General features: G+C 39.5%; 1 pseudogene across 1 annotated transcript; it reads left to right on the top strand.

Annotated features, from left to right (window-relative positions):
• Window positions 1–20,276: 20,276 nt before the first annotated feature.
• Window positions 20,277–20,597, top strand: LOC311175518 (cytochrome c-like; annotated as a pseudogene). Its single transcript has one exon. The product of its transcript is annotated as a cytochrome c-like (transcript).
• The last annotated feature ends 438 nt before the right edge of the window (window positions 20,598–21,035 follow it).

Below are 21,035 nucleotides of genomic sequence, written 5' to 3'. Positions count from 1 at the left end.
GTTTTATATTCTTTTCACAATTAAAATTTACCTCAAGTCTTTTGCATTCAATACCAGACCAAAAGACCACCAACCTTGAAATAATTTCTAGTTTTTAATAGCTCCCATTAATATCTATGAAAGCACAGTAAATGCATAATTTTCACATCAGGATATGGAACCACAAGAAGTGAATTATTTATATGGGCTACATAAAAGTAATCTAGCAATATAAATGCTTGCCAAACAAAAGTATCCTTTATAATTTTAATTCATTCAATAAAGATCCATTGAAGTCCTACCAAATGCTTTGTATCAAGGCAAAAGTTTTAAGGGGTACAAGATATGTAACATGTAACTCCCTTCCTAGAGAAACTAAACTCCTTTTGGGTAAACATGCAAGTATGTGTGCCGTTCGCTTCAACAAATACAAGACACCCAGTAATGCGTAATTAAGAATTGAATAGCAGTCACAGTACATAAGGCATAAAGAAAATACTGATCATTATTATTTCTAACAATCTAACAAGTTGTCATGGAAATGTTGGGCATTATTCCAAGGGATAAACCAATGGCCAAGGATTCTGCTCCTTATAGATGCATATATCGAATCGGAAAGAAAACTCTGTGGATGCTCAATTACCCTGGATAAATATCTTTACACCTTAACATCTCCCTTTCTTCTTTCTCTTTTCTCCACCCCATATCCTTCAGTGGCTTGTGCTCATAGCGCCTCTTGCTATGACTTCTCTACATTCTGCCAGAAACCCTAAGCAAAATTGAGTCTAAGAACCAGAGAAAATGTTAGACTAAAGACACATTCTTATGTATAAATGAAAGAACTTTTCCAACCTTGGGAAAGGGCCATATATAGAAATGCATGGATTTTTTAAAGAACTTAGCATGATAAGCTATTCTTTGCATTATCTTTCACGGAATTAAAGCAGCTTAGTCCAAAATGACGTGCCTTCATGAAAATGGATGAGTAAGCTAGGTGGAACAAAGTATTCATATTTTGTGGTTAAGATTTCTAGACCTGCAAATTTAATCTATTTTTCCCTGAGCCTTATTATTTTAATTATTAATTAGAACCAGTACCAGAAGAATATGTCACTAGGAAGGATATATACACAAAGATGAGGGAATTAAAAGCAGATAGAAATGGCAGAAGGTTCATAACAGAGCTAAAACTGTTTTCACTCTCCTGGGTTCAGCCTCCAGCAGGGAGAGGATGTACTATCAATACAATTTCAACTCAAGATGACGGTCCCTGTTCTGAGATGGGTGGCCCAGAGCAGATGCTGGAGAGTTACAGCAGCACAGAAGCTCTCAGGAATGTAGAACGATTTCCATTGCCCTTCAAAACCCTTTCCTACTTTGTTTTCTTTAGAACTTAACTCAAATTAGGATGTTGCACACGTGTTACTCCTTTTTGGAGAAGTCAAACCAGACATCTTTTCTTAACAAATTGCCTGTTCTCTGTACCAGCCACATGGATATCATTTTCACGTATCAAGCCAAAAAAAGAATTCAATTTACAGCCTGTTATTCAAATTAAGCCAGTTGTGAATTCCTCTCTGTGCAGGAAGGTTTTATGGTCATCCATTCTTAAAGTTGATGGTTGTTCAAAAAATATGTGCTAATTTTACCAATTGAGATGTTATTTATTATGAAATCCCATGTACCCAGAAAGATACGGAACTCAAATAGCCTAACTTGGCTGAAAATGAGCGCTAGATTTGGGGGAGATAGCAGGATCAACTTTGCAGACCACAATGAAACAGTGGAATTTATTTTACCACTCAGACTAGTGGTAGCCAAAATCTTAGTTTGGGGCACCAGATGACCTACCAAAGAGCTGGATGCTTTGTACATTAAGCAACTGTGCCTATGGTTCAAAATGATTCATAGCCTAGCCATGAAGCAAAAAAGGCAAGGTCTGAGAAATTAAGAAACGGCATAAGAATCCAGTTCACCTCACCCTTGATTGTCTTTATTGCTATTTTATCCAGTGAAGTTGTCTTCAGTGGCCCACTAGACTTCATCACATCTCATGCAAGTGAATTCATGTCTGAGGCTACAGGAGCCAGAAGCTTAGTACCAAGAACTCTGAGCTCCTAAAGTAAAGGTTGATGTAAGCATAAGGAATTTTTTTTAACATTTTCTTCCTCTAAGAAAGTGCTTTTATATTTCCCTTTCTCTCATCTTATCCACCCCCAACCCCCCAACTCCCTACCCACACATCCACCGGTCATTCTTTTCTTTGGTCATTTGGGTTACCACCCGAACCCACAGTGACACCTGCTGGCCAACAAGGAATGGAGAGATCGAGTCCCTTAAAAGGACTTCCCTGCCTTGTAAATAAGCCGATGAGTCTATTGAAACAAACATTAAATTCGCTAAAATTATTTTAGAAACTTAGTAAGAAAAACTGAGGAAGCATTGCCCTCCAGGAGCAACTTGGGTAGAAGGAACTTATGCTGGGACCATATGTTGGTTCTGCCTGAACCATTACAAATACAAAATATAGCATTGTATATGTTTTGACCTCATAAAAATGAACCAAAACTACATCCTGTAACATGAATCAATTATTAAGACTTAAGAAAAATGTTATGCTAATTGATCATGGAAAGTCACTTTTTACATTTTTTTTATCATCTACACTATAAAGATTTTATATTGTATTAACTTAATAAAGTTCAGAAACACAGAAATGTGTTACACACACACTTATTTCCTTTAAAATTATTGTTTAGGTCTCCAACATAAACGGTTAAAAATTTAGGTTTAAGACATTTTTTTCCTGTCATTTCCCAAGAACTCCCAATGCTTTACTGAAGAATATTCATATTTTTGTTAATCCTGGGTATTTATACATTGGTTATTTTGGCTGCGTACATTTTTGAGGATGTTTTCTTTGTTTTAAATAAATCCATTTCTGACTTGAAAGTACAGATTCTAGTAAAAACAAAGACAACAGGAATAATTTTTAACATTCGTACATTTTCTTAAAATATTTACACTTCTCATTTGAAGGTTAAATCCTAGGAAAAACTCTCCATACACATGTTCATATTTAAACCAGGAGGTCATCCCTAAGGACTTGTAGCAGCAAATGTGTGTTGGACAAATATGTTGGCCTTCTTCATTCTTACTCTGTGTTCTAAAAGCCAAAACTTCATTTTAGCATGACCTTAGAAGAATAGTGATACTTTTAGCATTTCCTGGTATTTGAGGGAAGGAATGTTTTTATTTGACTGCGGATGTCACTTGGTTTACAGGAAAGATTTGGTAACGTGTTCATGCCAGTACTGCACTTACCCCCAAATTTCTTGCTATGTAGGAAGAACACATGTCAAAGCTCACTGTTTGTTAAATGGAAGAGATTCAGTACACCAGAAGCTTCTATTATAAACATTGTGACTTTGTGCAATTTACAAAATGTTCTATCTCCATTAAACAATAAACCCTTGACCCCAGAGCTCAGTTTTTGGATTCTGCAATTTGAGAAGGTAGACATAATGGATGGCAATAATAAATGAAAAGTTCAAGAGGTTAAGAAAAACTGTTTAATTATTTCTCTAGAGCGTAGGCTGCAGAAGCCTTGTATGTCTGCCTCTTCCTTGTGGAAATACTGTGTGGAAGGGGTCCATCAGTGCAGGGCAGAAAAGCAGGTTGCTGGCCCTCAGCTGTGTTTATGAACAAATGGTCTCAAGATACCCTTCCATCTCTAAACCTCGTAGTTCCTGCCAGCAAAAATCCAGTGCCAGTCCCAGGGCTCAGCATCTGTTTTCCAAAGAGTTTGGATTTGTTAGCATGAGAAATTCATTGCTCATAGTTGCTTCCCAGCTGTGGCACTAGTGAGTGTAGCCTTTTTGCCTTATTTATTTGTAGAAAACCATGTTCTGTCCTCCTGTGGAGGCTCTTATATAACTAGTCCTGGACACAGGCTGTTTGCTGTGCTCTCAATCCCAGACCCATTAAGCTGCCCTATTAGCTAAAGTGGTTCTCCTTAGCCTCCTCATTTGAACTTCACAAGTTCTGGCGGGGAGTAGCAAGCAGAGGGGGCTTCACATGAGGGTGGGACCTGGAAGTTCCCCAAGCACCCTGTTCTCTAAATCAGATGTTAAACAAACAGGCCGAGTCTGCAGGCCGGGGCCTTGGTTGGAGAGATGGTCTAGGAGAATCTCTCCACGGAGGGTTGGAGGCCAGGTGGAGAGCTTTCCCAGAAGACAATGACTGGCGTGGATCTGCTGAGAATTCCTTGCAGGGCCCACAGTACACTCAGTGCAGGAGCCAATAAAGAACATTCAGTAGGTCTAGACCCAGGCTTTTAAAGAGCGTGGACAGACGTTCTTGCTGCCAGATGAATGTGATCTCTTTAGATCTTCCTATCCCTCAATCCATCCCAAAAACTTTTACAGTAAATTGCTATCTGTCTGATTCCATCTAGACTTGCTGAAATCGGATCAGGGGCAGCTGCTTAGATGAACCTTGGCTTCTGAATTCTAAATGAAAAGCAGTGTCAAGCCTGAAACATGGGAAAAGAAAAGAACTTGGCTTTGCTATAATTTAGAGACTGAGGATTTTTTCCACCATAATTGGAAAAAAAAACATTAAAATTGAAACTGTAATGAAATTATACTGTTTTACTTATTCAGTGTCTTAATAGGAAAGCCACTGTTATCAGTCTACCCTGTAAAAGGGAGGAAACTGACTTTTTCCAAGGCGTGGACTATAGAAGAGGAGGTGTGCACAAGAATAGGGTGTAAGAACCAGAGGTTTGCATTAGAAAGTTCTGGATGCCACTGCAACCTATCTGGCTAATCTTGCAGAGGTTATTTAATTTCTCTAAACCCTAATTTTCTAATCTATGAAATAGGGACAAAACCGTTTCAACCTCATAGTAAGGATTAAATGACTCAATGCAACTAAGATTCTCGGCACGGAGTTTTTCACTACTAAATCATTGCTGGTAATAACTATTATAATTAAGACTTTGAATTTAAAGTCAATGTTGACAATAATATTTTGTATAAACTCAAACAAATGTGCAAATCCACCCTTAATATCATGGGGGGATAATTAATAGAGCGAATGAAATGTTTCTTGTTTCCAATCCGCATGGGATTAAAATGAAATAATCTAGAGGGGGAAAAACTTTGTTTTAGGGACAAGTATCTTTATTCCACTCTCATTCCGCACTTTACAGATAATTTCCCGATAGGAGGGAAATTACAAACTCCACACAGCCTCAGCTCAGACTCAGACAGATGGGAGAAGGAGAACGTGACTGGACTCTGGATACAGGTCAGGAAGAGAAAGCCCAGCTGAACCTGAAGTAGGGGATTGGGCTGGAGCAGAATTTCTCCACCACCAGGCCTCACCCACACCGCACGCTCCAGTCCCTCCATGGATTAGAGGTCTGCTTCAAGATCAGCTGAACCCCTTCTTAAGCCCCGCACCATCAACCTCTGCAGGGAAGAGCTGTTTGCTGGTTTGTTTGTGCTGATGCTACTCGAGTTTGATGTGAGCCACAGCATGAAGAAGCCAGGAAGCCTGGTGACAGGCAGGACTGGGACTAGGAGGAGGCTGGGGAGGCAGGTGAGGCACCAAGTAGGAGGGGCCAAAAAGCTCTGCAATCAAGAGAAACAGTATTTCCATGCAATATTTTAAAAATAAGAAATAATGCACGAAACTCCATGGTGAACAAAACCCCTAACTTTAAATAGAGAGGATTGTGAGGCTTGGGGGAACCAGCAGCGGCTGGGTTTAACTGTACCACAAATGCTTAACATTGGCAGAGCCAAATTGAGTGCCACAAGGCACCCATGAAAAAGCCCATACATGCCCAAGGTTCATTTCCCAGGTTCCCCAAAAGGCTTGTCGCCACCATTGCTTTATATATCAGACTCATGTAAAGCCCTACACACTGGCTGGGAGATAATTTGAAAAGTAAGCTCCTAACTGCTCCAGGTTCAAGCTTCATTCTAAGCAGGCAAAATTGTACTTTTAAGTTCAAAGAAGAAAATGCTTATCAAAGAACTCAAGAGATTTCTTGAACCCAGATCTAGTATTTACCTTGCAATATTTTGATGAATGAGGGTTACATGATTCCAAAATACACAGATTAAATTTCCTTACAATATCCACGGTTTTGGAAAATGAAAGGGAAGTGGTGCTTTGAGCAAAATACATCTTGGGCTTTGCTGTACCCCAAATATTTAAAAAACACTACAAAGCTTGCCAAACCCCAATTGCTTTTAGTCTCACACAGCCTAGCTCGCTACTCCAGAATACCTTTCCACCATCGTTTCCCCAGGCGGCTCGACCTACTCATGGGAGGAAGTCCGTAACTCAATTTTCTCTCTGTAAACAAAAGCATCTCCAAATGGTATAGACCTGACATCCACACCAGAAGGCAAGAAAGAAAGGCAAAAACAATTCCTTCCAGACTTGTCATCCTTACAGGGTGCTCACACAATAAGCCAGGGAGATGCCAGGAGCTGTCCTTGGAGGACACCCTCTGATTTAACAAATGGTTCCAGTTCTCATGTAATGTTACCCTCCATCACAAGCCTTGGGAAAACAGCCACATCATCACCACGCTCAAGAGTCTTTACTGGACTATACACATACAATGAACCAGGAGCATCAGCTGCTCAAATTTAGACATAAACAGGAAAGCAGGGGTATGATCCATCTCAGCCAGGCAACATTGGCTGGGAGGCCAGCGTAAATGAACCGCATTATCATGAAAACCCAAAGCTGTGGTCTTGCTAATTATCCAATAGCACGATTAGACATGGGTATCAAACAGATAAAAATTGTGTGTCTGCATTAGGCATCTCAAAATAGCCAAGAAGCTCTGGAGACCTGCCGTTCTCAGGATTGCAAATGGGTCAGCAGGGCATAGTGGAGGTGTTTCCGTTCATGGGTTTGTTTTTTTCACTCATTGGCGTGAGAAGCCAGGCACATTTCTTTAACCTTGGAAGTGACGAAGGAGTCCTATTCATTGGGGTTTGTGAATCAACAAAGAGGAATGGCGTTTAATATTTAAATATGTCTCATGTAGCCATTAAAAATCTTTTACGAGTGTTAAGCCATTATTAAAGCAACATGGGCTTTAGGTCATGGACCCTTTCATGGCACTCCCACAGTGCTAATGAGACAAATAATATCTCTTCACAGGACAAAGGTTGCCTCCAGCACTGAATTCAGCATGCCTTCTGTAGTCAGAAATTCTAAAGGAAAGAAAGTACCATTAGAATTTTCCTACCTCAGGAATATTTTCATTTTCATTGTCTGAACAAAAGCACAGTTTCTAACTCAATTAGTGTTAGGTTGAGATTTTTTTCCCCATGTCTCTTTGTGTGTGTGCATATGTGTGTGTATGTGTGTGTGTGTGTGTGTGTGCGTATTTGGAGGAGCAGGTAGGGGATACAGATCAAGCATGATCAAATACGTGGATATGAAAAACATGCACGAATTTCAGTTATTCACTACACCACAAGAGTTATGTCTCTAGAAGTTATTTACCTTCTTACGTTTACAGATGGCATTATGTTCCACACCATCCTAAGTCATCCACTCTTTCCTTGGTAACTGAAGGGATGACAGAAGGAAAGAACAATGATGACAAAAGCACAGAAAGCTCATAAAAGGAGATAAACACAGTGCATGAGGGAAATATGAGTGAACACAGATGCTGTAGATTTTATACAGCAATGTGTTTGGGAAGACCTACCTTCTTCATGAGTGATATCCTACTCTTGCCAAAATAAAAGCTTTATTATGCCCCATTGCCAAACCATATTCTACAGAGAGAAACAACCACACAAATGAACAGTAAAATATGAATATGGATAAATGCTCCCACACATACTTCTTTCTTTATCCCAAGAGGATCCCATTCAGCTGCCATCAGATTATGGCATTCCCCACTAAGAGGAATTTAAGGACAACTATCACACTGTGCGAATGAAACGCCAATGTCTTGTGGTTTCCAGGTCATATATTCAGCATAAAACTTCATCATATCCTACTTTATGTTCATATATTCCAACTTATTAGTACCATAAAGTATTCATTAAAATGAAATAATAAGGACTACATAATATGGACCCCTGAGTTCTGATATTGATAGCTTCCGATTCTTTTAAATAAACATCAACAGGGGAAACTATATTCTAGTGGCTTTCCAACTACAGTGTAATGTCAAAACATTTAAAAAATTTTTCACTCTTGGCAAATGTTACCAGGAGGGCAACAGTTACATTGGATATCTTTATCTTCATTACAGCAATACTATTATAACACACTAGTATACTAGTATAGTGTAGTCATAGTCAATAAAATTTCTTCAGACTTTACTAATATAGTTAACATTTATTTAGTCATAAGGAGCAAAGATGATTTATTCAAGGTACTCCAAAGTACGAGGCACGGGTGAACTGAAATTGGAAGCAGGAAGCAGTTAGGGTTTGAGGTGGCTTTTACTACGTGTTGTGTATGAAGTTGATATGTGTCTATCTTTCCCTTGTTCTCTCAGGGACTTCATAGGCCCAGTCACACCTTCTCAGTGCATCTCTGCTTTGTTCTCTCCATTCTCTTGGCTCTCAGCCACAGATTTTCAGCCTGTAATTGCTGCCCTGGCTCCAAGTCTACCTCATCGCCTTTTGATTCAGTTCCTAAAGCTAACTTGCACAGGTTCTGAATTTCCTCATTTCTAAATTCCAACCAAAGAACAGAGAGAGGTTTTCTCTTCTTTTCCATGTAGTCACTTTAGCTGGAAGTCACTATCAAATCTGTAGGCAGGCCAGCCTCGGATGACACGTATCCCATCCGATCTGGTCTTGTTGGGCCACGGGGGTCACTGATTCAGCACAGCAAGGGCCATGAGGGGAGACACCCAACCACAGTTCACAACACTGAGGCCATGAAAATGGCCAAACACTACCCCAGTGAGCTGTTCCTGTCAGGGAGGACACTTAAGAGCAGGCACCAGCCAAGCAACAGCAGCTGCATTTCTAACTTCTGGGGACTCTGTTTTCACTTCAGTCTGGAAACAATTCAAAGGTAAGTCTCCTCCCCTATATTTGTTTTGGTTAAAAGAAAAAAACTCAGACTACAACAGAGCACAGGAAAAAAAAGCTTTCTCTGCCAACAAGTAAATAGAGACTAGCATTTTTCAGACAAAGGGGGTGGAACAGATATCCTTGGAAATAAAATTGATTAAAACTAAACAACAACAACATCAATTTCAAATAGTCTTGCAGCAAGTGCTCTCAGTGCCCTGATAGATGGCCATGACCTTGCCGGAACGGGATGCATGCAGAAGAGGAAGGATGGCATGCAGAAGAATAACTTCTAGAAGACATATGAGGAGAAATGCAATGTCAAATGTGTTTGCTGCTACTATCAGTCATTATTCGTGCCATTAATGTATTCATTCCTTTTGCTAGCTATCATTTGGTCTGGATTTTCTGAAATCCTTAGTAAGGAGAGACTTAGAGCCAAACTGTTATGCTCTTGTTGATCATTTGTCACCCATAATCATGCTTATATTAACTCGATGTATAATAAACTATACAGGATTTCAACCCATGGTAGAATTTAAACACAGACCTCTCGTTCGTTGGATCTAGAAACAAGAGATACTTCTGTTGCTGTTCATTCCAAAAACTTTCAAGACAAAAAAGAAAATTTCACAACAAGCCTGTCGCTTTTTCTTTTGAAATGTTTTTAAGCAATTGCATCTCCCTTATTATCTTCTCATCTATCTCCCCAAATCTTCCAAAGAAAGAAACAAATATGATTGGCAATCTTCTAGCTTACAACTGTGCACTCAGTCCACCATGGAAGGAGAAGGAAGTGGGCTACCTGCATTTATCCTAGCAGAATACATTTCAAACCACTACCAGGATAAACTCATTTGAGAATGCTTGAAATCTTCCTCTGTGGCACTGGAACCTAAGCTCTATAGGACAATGAAAACTTGCCTGGATTGTGCCCCCCCTCACTTCCCATCCCCATTCACTACAGTATTTGCCCCAAGATAATGAATCAATTAGTTTTTGTTGAGCAATTTCATTAATTGACAGTTGACAGGAAGCAAGAAAAGGACAAAGGGATGTCAGGGTCACTAATAACATTTTTGTGGGGTTTTCCTCCCATCCTGTTAAATATTATCACGAGTTGAACCCAAATTTGGACGCGATGTTAAATTCAACTGTTAGATCGTGCTGAATGCTAGACAGAGAGACCTTCTCAGATATTGAATCTAAAAGAGAGAAAAAAAAAAAAAATGGCACTCCTCACTGTTTTCCATTAAGCTAGGGTGTAGTTTCAGGTTCTGGAGTGATTATCCAACACGTCTGACTTTTTGAGATGAAGTTTTAGAAATTATACAATTAATACTCTAAAGTGATTTGATACAGCAGCAGAGATTTTAGAAATGAACAATGAAGATGTTAATTATGATTGATGACCCTGACCATATTATGATTATTATTTGTAGTTTCATCATTTAAGTTGTAATTCATGGCCTATTAGCTCATATCAACGTCTGGTTATTAAAGTGTTCATAATTTTTACAATGAGAGGCCTTGGTGATTACAGTCATATAAATGTGTGAATAATTGAGAGGTTATGCTGCAGTACACGCCTCATCAGGCTTTTCTTTTCAAGTCTTAAGAACATATTTAAAGCTCAACACTAGATCTCAATTACGCTTGAATTACCAGCAAGAAAAAAAAAAAGCTACATAAACCAAGCTGTCAAAAACACCCTGTGCTTTAAATTTACTTGGACAACTGGACAATGGAAATAGTTCATTCATTTAAGGGTTGATTTCATCTGCATTTAATAGAAGTGGGGGTAAGCAGCTTTTAAAAAATGATGAAAAAAATAAAAGAATTGGGGGGAAACTTGAAATTTATTGTTTCTTTCTTGGTCCTCAAGAAGAAAGATGGAAAAATAACCTTGATAAAAGGAATTGTAATGTTGACCCAATTGACAAATTTATATTGTAGATATTCAGTGCAATTGATATAAAGAGAAGTGAAATGTTTATGTATGCATAAGCTATTAAGATCATGTCACATTGGCCTCAATAAATTAAAAGAACCCAACAATAATGTGGTGTTGCATCACTCAAAGGCAACAACTTTGCTTCTCCACAAGAGAAGGTTTTGCCATTTAGAACTGATACTAATCCAGCACATGCAAGAGACTTCTAAGCTTTTCAACTAATAAAGATACATTTCATGCAATACTATTTTAAAGGAGACTTCAAGTTTCAGGGATAACTAGAAACTGTTGTATTATGAAAATGTGAAGAAAAAAATATGGTTAGATTTAAAAAATAATAACAACCACAAAGACTCAAAGACTTTTAAAATTCCTATCCGTATTTATTTTTAATGCAATGTATTTTGCAATGGGTACAATAGTCCAAAGAGAGAGAATTCTGGGTTACTCCTCTAATACTAGGTTTCCATTCATTCATTCATTCATTCATTCATTGAGGTAACTGATTTCCAATGCTGTTTGTGTTTCAGATGGCTAGGATCTCCCCCTTCAGGGGTTGTCACACCTACCACCCAAACACCCACATTCCACCACCATAGTCCATGGTGCTCCTTCCCCACTTAGTTAGGTTTTTTAATTTTAAACCATCCATAGATACACTTGATAACTTCTTGACCCTGAATCCCATATTAATGTGAAATAATCCTTATCACTTAAAATAAACAGGTTCCTATTGCCTTGGAACCAGCCCATCAGTTACTCCCATTTGAAAACATCTCTTGAAATACTTGAAGTTCTCAGCAACTAACCGTAGATGAAGGCAGCATAAATGGGAGATGTAGAAGTCTTCATGTTGTAAAGAGCCTTGGAGGCCAATTCATCTTGTCATATTATAAAGAGTAGGGAACAAAGGTTCAGAGAGTTCAGTGACTCATCCAAGGCCATGTACAACAGCACAGTACAAAGTTTGGGCTAGTCCAGGTCTCTGACTCTTGGGCTAGTCCATGTGCTCATCAGGAGTAGCCACCTTTTTCCCCAGGAGTCGCCATTTTTCCCATGCATCCTCTACTGAAGAAATATAGTCATTCCATTCAGAAATTGTTCATTGTGTACCTATATATATGGCATCTAGAAGGTTAGGTGGGCTAGTAGAGAGCTGTCCCATGAGGGGGACATTTTCACAGAAGAACATTAGCCACAGGCAGTAACCTCACACAGCTCCCACAGGAACAGCCAGTGCTATGAAGGTACAGGAGCCGAGAAACAGTAATTCTAGGTTAAAAGACCTCAAAGTACTTTGAAAAGTAGGTGACACTGAGCATGGATGAAGAAGATTTCAACAAGTGGTTTAATATTTGTTCTAGAAAATTACTTCATTCTGACAAAGCAGTTGAATTTTAACCACTAAAAAAAAAACCTGAAAATACAGTAGACTATATCTGGCCAATGGATGGTGGGTCAGAATGTTACTGCAGACTGAACAGATACACCTGCAAACCACTAAATGCACATTTATTCATAGCTCTGTCCAAGTTATTCATATAAATAAATCTGTCCCCCAACACAATGCTTTCATTTTTGAGTAAGTCATTAAAGGTAAATATTATTTTATTTGTTTTATGGATTTAAAAGAATGATGAGAGAGATTAAATACTTGCCCACAGCACATGGCTAACAAGCAACAGAACTGATGCTGAGGCTGCTTTTCCCCTCTTCATCATTTCCCATATTCCTTGTTGTCTTTGCAAGTTTACTACTTTCAAATCCATTTTTATAAGTGTTGATTAAGATGGGAGGAGAATAAATACAAGGTCACAAACTTTCAGAATACCACTATAAAACCAATCTTGATAAATCAGATATAACTCAGATATAAATCAGATATAACACATACTATGGACTCACTGACAAATCACTATCAAAACTATGATCACCAGCCCGGTTTGTGGGGTGGTATCCTCTAGACACAGTCCATCGGGCATTGTATATACATTTGCCTTCTTTCCTAAGGAAACTAGAAACACCTGGATCATGTTAGGTCACTTCTGGGTTTCTACAGCTGGATTTTATGCTTCTCCCCTCTTAAGGACTTGACAATCTGGAAAAATCTTGATATGCAGCCAAGAAAACTAGAGCCTTTCATTTTGAACGTGGACATTTCTATGTGTTCTGGCGAAGAAGTGGAGTGGAGAGAGTGAGTTGGAAATTATTCCTTATGGTGTATAAATACAAGTGTGGACAATAAGAAGGACAGGTCACGACCTTTTTGTGCGGATATATTAAGCAAGAAAAACCACCCTATTTTCCTGCTAAACAATCCTCTTCAGCATAACAAGTGGCTGCATGACTCAACAGCCTCAGTCGGTGGTGCCCAGTGGAGAGGGAATTCAGGCTGCCTGTGTTTCCACTGGACCATCTGCTGTGTGGGTCCACACAGCTGGGCCTCTGCTCTGTCATTCCTCCACCCTCTCTCAAAGAGACACTTGAAAATCTCCTTGATCCAAGCAAAGGGCAGGGGGCCAGGGGTGGAGTAGCCGTGCTCACTCTCAGCACACTATTTCTCTGGTTGAAAAGCTTCTGATGTAAAATTAGTCATCAATTTAGCTATTTTTTTCCATGAGTCTAAACTCTGGCTTTCCAAATGTAATGTGTAGATGTAAAATATCCAAATCATGGGACGAGCTGCAGTTTCCACAACTTCAATTTTGAGGTCTGCAAAGTTCAGAGTAAATTTGACAGGAACCAAACATCGCTTCTCTACCCAGGTTGTAAACAGAAAGTCACTATATCTAAAACAAGAAAAGGAGAGTCCCTACCTACATGAAACACTGCAGTGGTGAAACAAGGCCTCTCTGGCTTTTTGCCTACAGCAAGAACAGGTCAAGATGCATGCATGGGAGAGGCGGTGAATGCCAAGTTGCATTTATCAATTATGAACTATGTGAATTACCCAGCAGGGAGAAAGCCGAAGTAAGAAGACAAATTCCACCTGTTGCTATACCATCTCCTTGACCAAATGGGAATTATTTACACATATATTTATTTCTCATCAATGGATATACCGCAGTGCTTATGTGAGCTAGATATATGAGGGTAAGTGTCTCTTTTCCCAGTCATATATCCCAGCCATATACTTGATCCAGCCTGATGCTGTACTTTCAATCTATTTCTCCAGACTCACATGCTGACTGCCCAGCCAGTGACCATCAAAGACAGGTTGCCATGCTCCAACATCACTCTTGCAGTTACCCAAAGCTTTCCTCCCCTGTGCCTGCTCTTGCATCATTCTGACTCCGCCCAGCTCTTAACCCCTGACTTTGTCTCCTGTCAGCCAACCTCAAGGCAGCTCCATGTACTGAATGGCAGCATTTGTGTGTGCTGGTGCTAAGCCTCTGTGCCCCCTAATGAGTGTGGCTCAGAATGTAACTTCTTTCTCCCCCTACCCTGCTTTGTTCTCCAAACTGCGATCCTGACCTGATGAGTCCCTGTGGGGACAGGGTGGTGCCACAGACTATCCATTATTTTATCACAGGCCAGCTTACTACTTTATTAATCAGGCTCCCACCACAGAATTATACAAAAAGGGTAATCTCCTTAGGAGAATGTGTCAGAGAAAATTAGGAGACATTGATGAATATTAGGAAAAAGGAATTTGAAAAACAGTGGCAGTAAGGAATTCCTACCTCCTTTTCTCCGTACTCAAAAATTGTAAATTTGCTACTATGGAGAAAACTCTGCTGCTGCTCATAAGAGACATGGCCTTCCATGAGACAGTGTTGGCACTATCAACACCTGCAGTATTTCAGAGGGCATTCCAAATTCAGCAATTGCCAAGACCATAAACAAAATATCAGGAGAACCTAAACAACATGCTCATAGATTTTGCGTGGCAGGTGAGGAATATGGAAAAGTCACTCCTATTCAATAAGAGAAAACATCATGCAAGAGGATGTGTTATTAAGGTCCTCAAAAACTAGCAATGGAACAACTTAGGAAGCCTAGAAAAGGAAGCGATCCCAAGGGTAAGTGACCCCAGCATCCCACCTGGAGCAGAGCAGGCTGCATGCCTTGAAGACAGAGGGTGTTGTGGAGGATGTCTTAGAAAAAAAGAGAAAGTAAAGGTAGCTACTGGTCAATACTCATAAGGAAATCAAGATTTAGAAAGGATAGGTAATGTTTTGGACGTAGTTAGTTCTACCACCCGTCTTTGAAGCTTTCAGAAATGATTTCCTGGGCCTCCCGGATGGTGCGAGGGGTTAAGTGTCAGCACTATGAAGCTATCTGCAGCCAATGGGGCACAAGTTCGATGCCTGGCCAGGGAGCTACACACATGGCACAGCAGACCTCTCCTGTCTCACTCGCTGCTCCCCTCAGCAGTATATTTCAGTAGATCCACCTGTTCTGTTCCCCACTCTGTCTCTGGTGAATCCTCTCACCCCCCTGCACCTCTGGCCTACCTCCCAGCTCTTGTATGCATAAATAAATAAAATAAATCTTAAAAAAAAAAACAGAAATGATTTCTTGTTGCTCATGACCATTTAAGAAGCTTGCCCTTCCCCAAGACAGGCTTCCATCTTTGAGGGAGGAAGGCCACCTGTGCATTCATGGAAGCAGTCTATACGCTAGGCCAGCTGGGTCTGCTGCAGAGCTGCTCCTGGAATCGGATGTCATTATGGACATGCCTTAAGGAAAGATAGCTTCTTTCTTCCTACCTCTTGCCCAGAGCCTCTTGCTTCATGTCAAAGGCTTCCTTTAGTTGTTGTGGTATGAGGTGACACGAGACTCTGGGTATTCAGGTGCATGCCAGGCTCTGCAGTGTGCAGACTGAGCCACAGGGATCCTGGCTCGCTCCTGCCTGCTGTGTGCACTGTGTGCTGGGCTCATGAGAAGAGGCATCTGCCATCTTAGTTCTGGGCTTCTGCAGTGGCTGTGGGAAGATCAGATGATGCAACCCAGACATGCAGAAGAGGCATGGGGAAAACTTTGACCAGTGAGTAAGTCCTTCGCTCTCCTTCCCCCCAGGGACTACTCATGGAAATAAATGCCTCTCTCTGAAGATGTCCTGAATGACTGAACAATCCATAGCACTAGTTACAAAGCTGTGGTCAGTTTGGGAACATACCTCTTTGTATTTCTGCTTCCTCTTATGCTGTCTCCCTCTCTTTTCTCCTTCTCTGTAGTTTTTCTGGGATGACATGTTCCCCTAAAACATGATAACACATACAATTTTGCCTCAGGCTTTGTTTTCTAGGCTAGTAATGGGCTAAAATATGGGACATACCTAATGCTGAACTAGTGAGTGTTAGAACTGGGATTTGAATCCAAGCTGATTTCCACTATGATATAGAGACCCCCAGTAGACATAAAGACAAAAGTAGACATAAAGACATAAAGACATAAAGACATAAAGACATAAAGACATTGAATCCAAGCTGATTTCCACTATGATATAGAGACCCCCAGTAGACAAAAACTCTAATTAGAGAAAACATCAAACACTTAACAAAAAACAATGATAGCCTCTCCAAATTCCTAAGGAAGGAAAGAAGAGAACGTAGTCAGGAGAATAAACACCATGTTCTATAATCTTGGCTCTATAGCCACAGGAAAACAAAAGCCACTAAGCCTTCTATCCCTTCTTTCCATCACAATTAAACCCTTGAAATTATTGGTGGTCTTGAATATCCTAGGAGAAGAAATTGTCTAAAGAAGAGAACAGAAGGGTTTTTTTTTTTTTTGATGTGTCATTTTCACTTCTGTTTTAAGGACCTTCTTGCTCACTAGCTCTAAAATGGGTACAAAACAATTTTGACTACTTTACAAGAGATGCATGTATACAATCTCTTTGATTTTAAGGTAAAGATGACAATTTAAGTATCTTGACCACAGATCACCAACTACCACAATCCTTACATCTTTTTATTACCTTTATTATCTTCTCACTCTACGTAGACTCTTCAGGAACATCTAACAAAAGAATCTGTACATGAGATATAACAATAGAATACTCTCCAAGAAAAATCCATCATCTTTAGCAAAGATGTAATATTTGAAAGATGTGTGCATCTTCTTTGATTTCTTGTACTCTATTCAGGAGCATTCAATTTTTACATTGAGCACTAACATTCCAGTAATGAAGAAAAGCTCTTCCAACATACATTTGCCAATTCTGCCTCATGAAGCTAGAGCTAATTTTCTCCAGTTGTAGAAGACGGGCCACACATTACCAAATAAATCTGCTCTGGCTTCTCTTCTAGCAAGCTGTGAATCTTCCCCCTGGAGTACTATTAAACAGATGATACAATAATTTCCTTGGACTCAATCAGTCCTCCTAGCTCATCTCTTTGAATTCTTATTCCCAACTCACAACATGTCTGGGCTCAGAATGCATCATTTGTTGTCTCATTTATGTTCTTGCACACACCCTTCCCCCATTTCCTTCATTTCTATCAAGGACAATTCATTAACAAAGATCACAGAAAAGTCTCCCTGTTCTCTTCAAAACACCATGACCTTCAGCAAAAACTGAAAATATTTAAACTATCCCTTCAGGAATCCTTACATTCAAGTGTGTAGAATTAATGATAAGCCTGGTTATAAAATATTACTTTTCCTGCAAATGAATAACTTTAAAGGTACTTGAGCTGAATTCATTTGGAATTTCCAGCTTTATGAAGTCTGGATTCCTCACTAGTTGGCCATCAGATCTTAAAGGAAGCACCAGAAGAAATGGAGACACTGTTAGTGAAACTAGTTAAATGAGGTACCCAGAGTTGTCACTCAGGTAAAGCGCATAGCTTCTATCTGCTGTCATGTTTGCTGTGAAATTTTATAGGGTTGAAATAGAGAATAAGGATAGCTTTAGAATGGAAAAGAAGTCATTTTCCAAAAGGCCAGCCAGGAGATGTGAATGGAAGTATACAGTGTGGTGTAACTGTGACGTTTGTGAGCGGTTGGCAGGATGTACTTCAGTGATTAAAAATATGTCCAAGGGTATTATGCATCCTTTCAGGCTTGTAAACCCACCTTCTCTCTCCCTTGTCCATATGCCCAAAAAAGATGAGCCCCTCAACTCGCAGGCCTTCATAACCTCAACTAATCCATGTTTGGGACAACACTAGCTTTAGCACACTACTTGATCATTGAAAAACTAGTTTCTCATTGTATAATACTACACTCAAGGTAATGAATCAAATGGATTTTAGTTTCAAAAAATAACTTGACTATATAGAAATTTATCTATTCATTTGGAATAGGAAAGAATACGCACACACACACACACACACACATACATATATCAGCTTACTTTACAAAAAAAAAAAAGTAAGCAGATTGTTTGTTTGTTTTTACTTTGACTTCAATGATTTCCTGGAACCCATTCAAGCCGTTGCATCACTGCCACGGGATTCACACGCCAACAAAAACATACTGACCAAAATACTCTCAGAAAAAATCCAAGGAAGGATCACTTTTCTGTTTGAAGGAGAGTCACCACTTTGTTCCTACTATGAATCTAGCTTTTGCGCCGTGGTTGTTACTGAAGTTAAAAGGGATCAGGAAGGAATGAGCTGTGTCCTTAAGACATTTTTTTATTATTGCAGTAACAATGCATTGTAACGTAAGTTCTAGGTATGCCTCACTGATGAGCAATGTGCGTATATATTAATTGTTAGGAAAATAATCTGTATTTGTTGAGTTTGGGCATTGTAGATGTAGTAGAAGCAACCGTCAAGGACTCAGGGAGAACACTGTCCTAGTGAGGGGCAAGTGGGAGAGTCACCTGCAAAGCCCAGCCATCTTCCTGGTGGTCCAAAGGGGAAAATCTAGTGACCTCCCATGCGTCCTTTCCCTCAAGTCTACAACTAGGGAAATACCAACATGGTTGAAAGAAAGGGCAAATAAAAACAGGAGTCTTCTTGGTAAAGCACCCACTCTTTCCTGGGAAGCCCTCACAATCCTCAGCCCCTTTATGATCTTCCTGAGCACTGGCTCTTTTTTTATTCATAGTCAGATGATTTTATATTACTGCACTTTGGGTGGCAAAATTAATAGGAATAGTGGCAAGAAAGAATGCCTTCAGAGGAAAGGAAAACATTTTTTGAAAAATATCATACCACTGAAAGGTCTGGTAAATGTCTCATAAAGAAAATCAGTGAGGTTATAGAAGAGATTTAACTGAGAGAAGACCATATGGGATAGTACTTCTGTGTGGAAGAGAAAAAAGCTTATCTTGTATAATTCCTCAAAACAGACTAGGACTAAGATTCAGCATGATAGGGAAAAGGTTTTAGTTTATTTTAAGGGAGAAAATTAGAGTTGTCTAATATCTGAACATGCTGCATAAATAATGGGTGAGCTTTTCAACACTGGAGATATTTTAATAGAAGCTAGATGACCCTTGTCAGGGATTTGCTGAGGGAATGTCTTCTTGGAATGAAGATTGAGCAATATTTTTAATAAAAGGAATCTATGATTCCCTAAATACCAATCAGCACGAGCAATTATGATTAAACCTTTCCAAATAAAGAAACTGGCAAAAATAAAAAATTTGCACAAAACTGCCTTTCAAATAGAATTGTTCAGTTACTCATCCATTCATCAAATAATTCTTTGAGCTCCTAGAATATGCCTGTATGGCTTTAGGCACTGAGTAAATGGGAAAATAGATAAGAACACCACTTTCATAGCACTTGAATTCTTTTTGGGGTATCACACAGTGTACATTTTTCTTTACAAATAATAAGATAAATTAGTTTTAGACAGTGATAAATTCTATAAAGGACATAAAGACAAAGTATACAGAGTGAAGGAGGGCTAGTTTAGCCAGGGTGAGCGGAGAGGTCCTCCCTTGGAAAATAGTATGTGAGCTTAAGACCAGAATAAACAGAAAAAGTTGGCCATGTTAAAGTCTGGGGGAAGAGAGTTTCAGGCAGGGGAAAGGTATCTGAGACAGAAAGTGTCTTGATGCTAAAACAAAACGGAGGTCAAGTGTCCTTATGAGGAGGTGTCAGAGAGAAAGGCAGGATCCAGAGCATGTGGGACTGTATAGACTGAGGCAAAGAATTTGTATTCTATTCTTTCTGCAGGGAAAAGCTACCACAAAGTGATAGCAGGGGAGTGATGTGAGCTGGTTAACATTTTTATTTTTTTCTGGCTGTTGTGTAGGAAATGGCTGTAAAGAATTAAGAGCGAGACTTAAGGAGCGGGACGTCCGGCTTGGGAGCGCTAACCTTCGTGTCGCCAGCGACAAAAGTGATTAAAAAATGAGTGACATTGAGAAGGGCAAGAAGATTTTTGTTCAAAAGTGTGCCCAGTGCCATACTGTGGAAAAGGGAGGCAAGCACAAAACTGGGCCAAATCTCCATGCTCTCTTTGGGCGAAAGACAGGTCAGGCCCCTGGATTTTCTTACACAGATGCCAACAAGAACAAAGGCGTGATCACCTGAAAAGAGGACACACTGATGGAGTATTTGGAGAATCCCAAGAAGTACATCCCTGGAACAAAAATGATCTTCGCTGGCATTAAGAAGAAGTCAGAAAGGGCAGAGTTGATAGCTTATCTCAAGAAAGCTACTAATGAGTAATAGTTGGCCCTGCCTTATTTATTATAAAGGAAAAATGTCTCATGACTTTTTTGTGTGTACCATATTTAAATTGAGCTCATACACCAGAATTCAGATCATGAATGGCTGATAGAATTTTTTTTGTTTGACAGTCCTGATTTAAATAAGATTGACTTGTGGTTAAATGAATAAGATGTGGTGTTTTGAATTTTGATAGCAGTTACGGTTCGTCAAGTACAGTGATTGTTTCCCTTTCTAAGATCTAATTGTACTTGATTAATGACCTTTAACTGAGATGGTGAATGCCATCTCCAAATCTGTAGGAAACTGGTTTTATATTTAGATTTTATATAACTGGTTATATTAATATATTTAAATACTGAGAAATTCCCTTTGCTTCTCACATACAGACCAAGACTCATCTGTGTTTCAAGTTGTGTTATTAGCCTAGTAAAGACA

This window comes from Talpa europaea, assembly GCF_964194135.1.
Source record: "Talpa europaea genome assembly, chromosome: 8".
NCBI classification, from domain to species: Eukaryota; Metazoa; Chordata; class Mammalia; order Eulipotyphla; family Talpidae; genus Talpa; species Talpa europaea.
The sequence above is the reverse complement of the archived record's forward strand: the minus strand, read 5'-3'. Positions and strand labels throughout refer to the sequence as shown.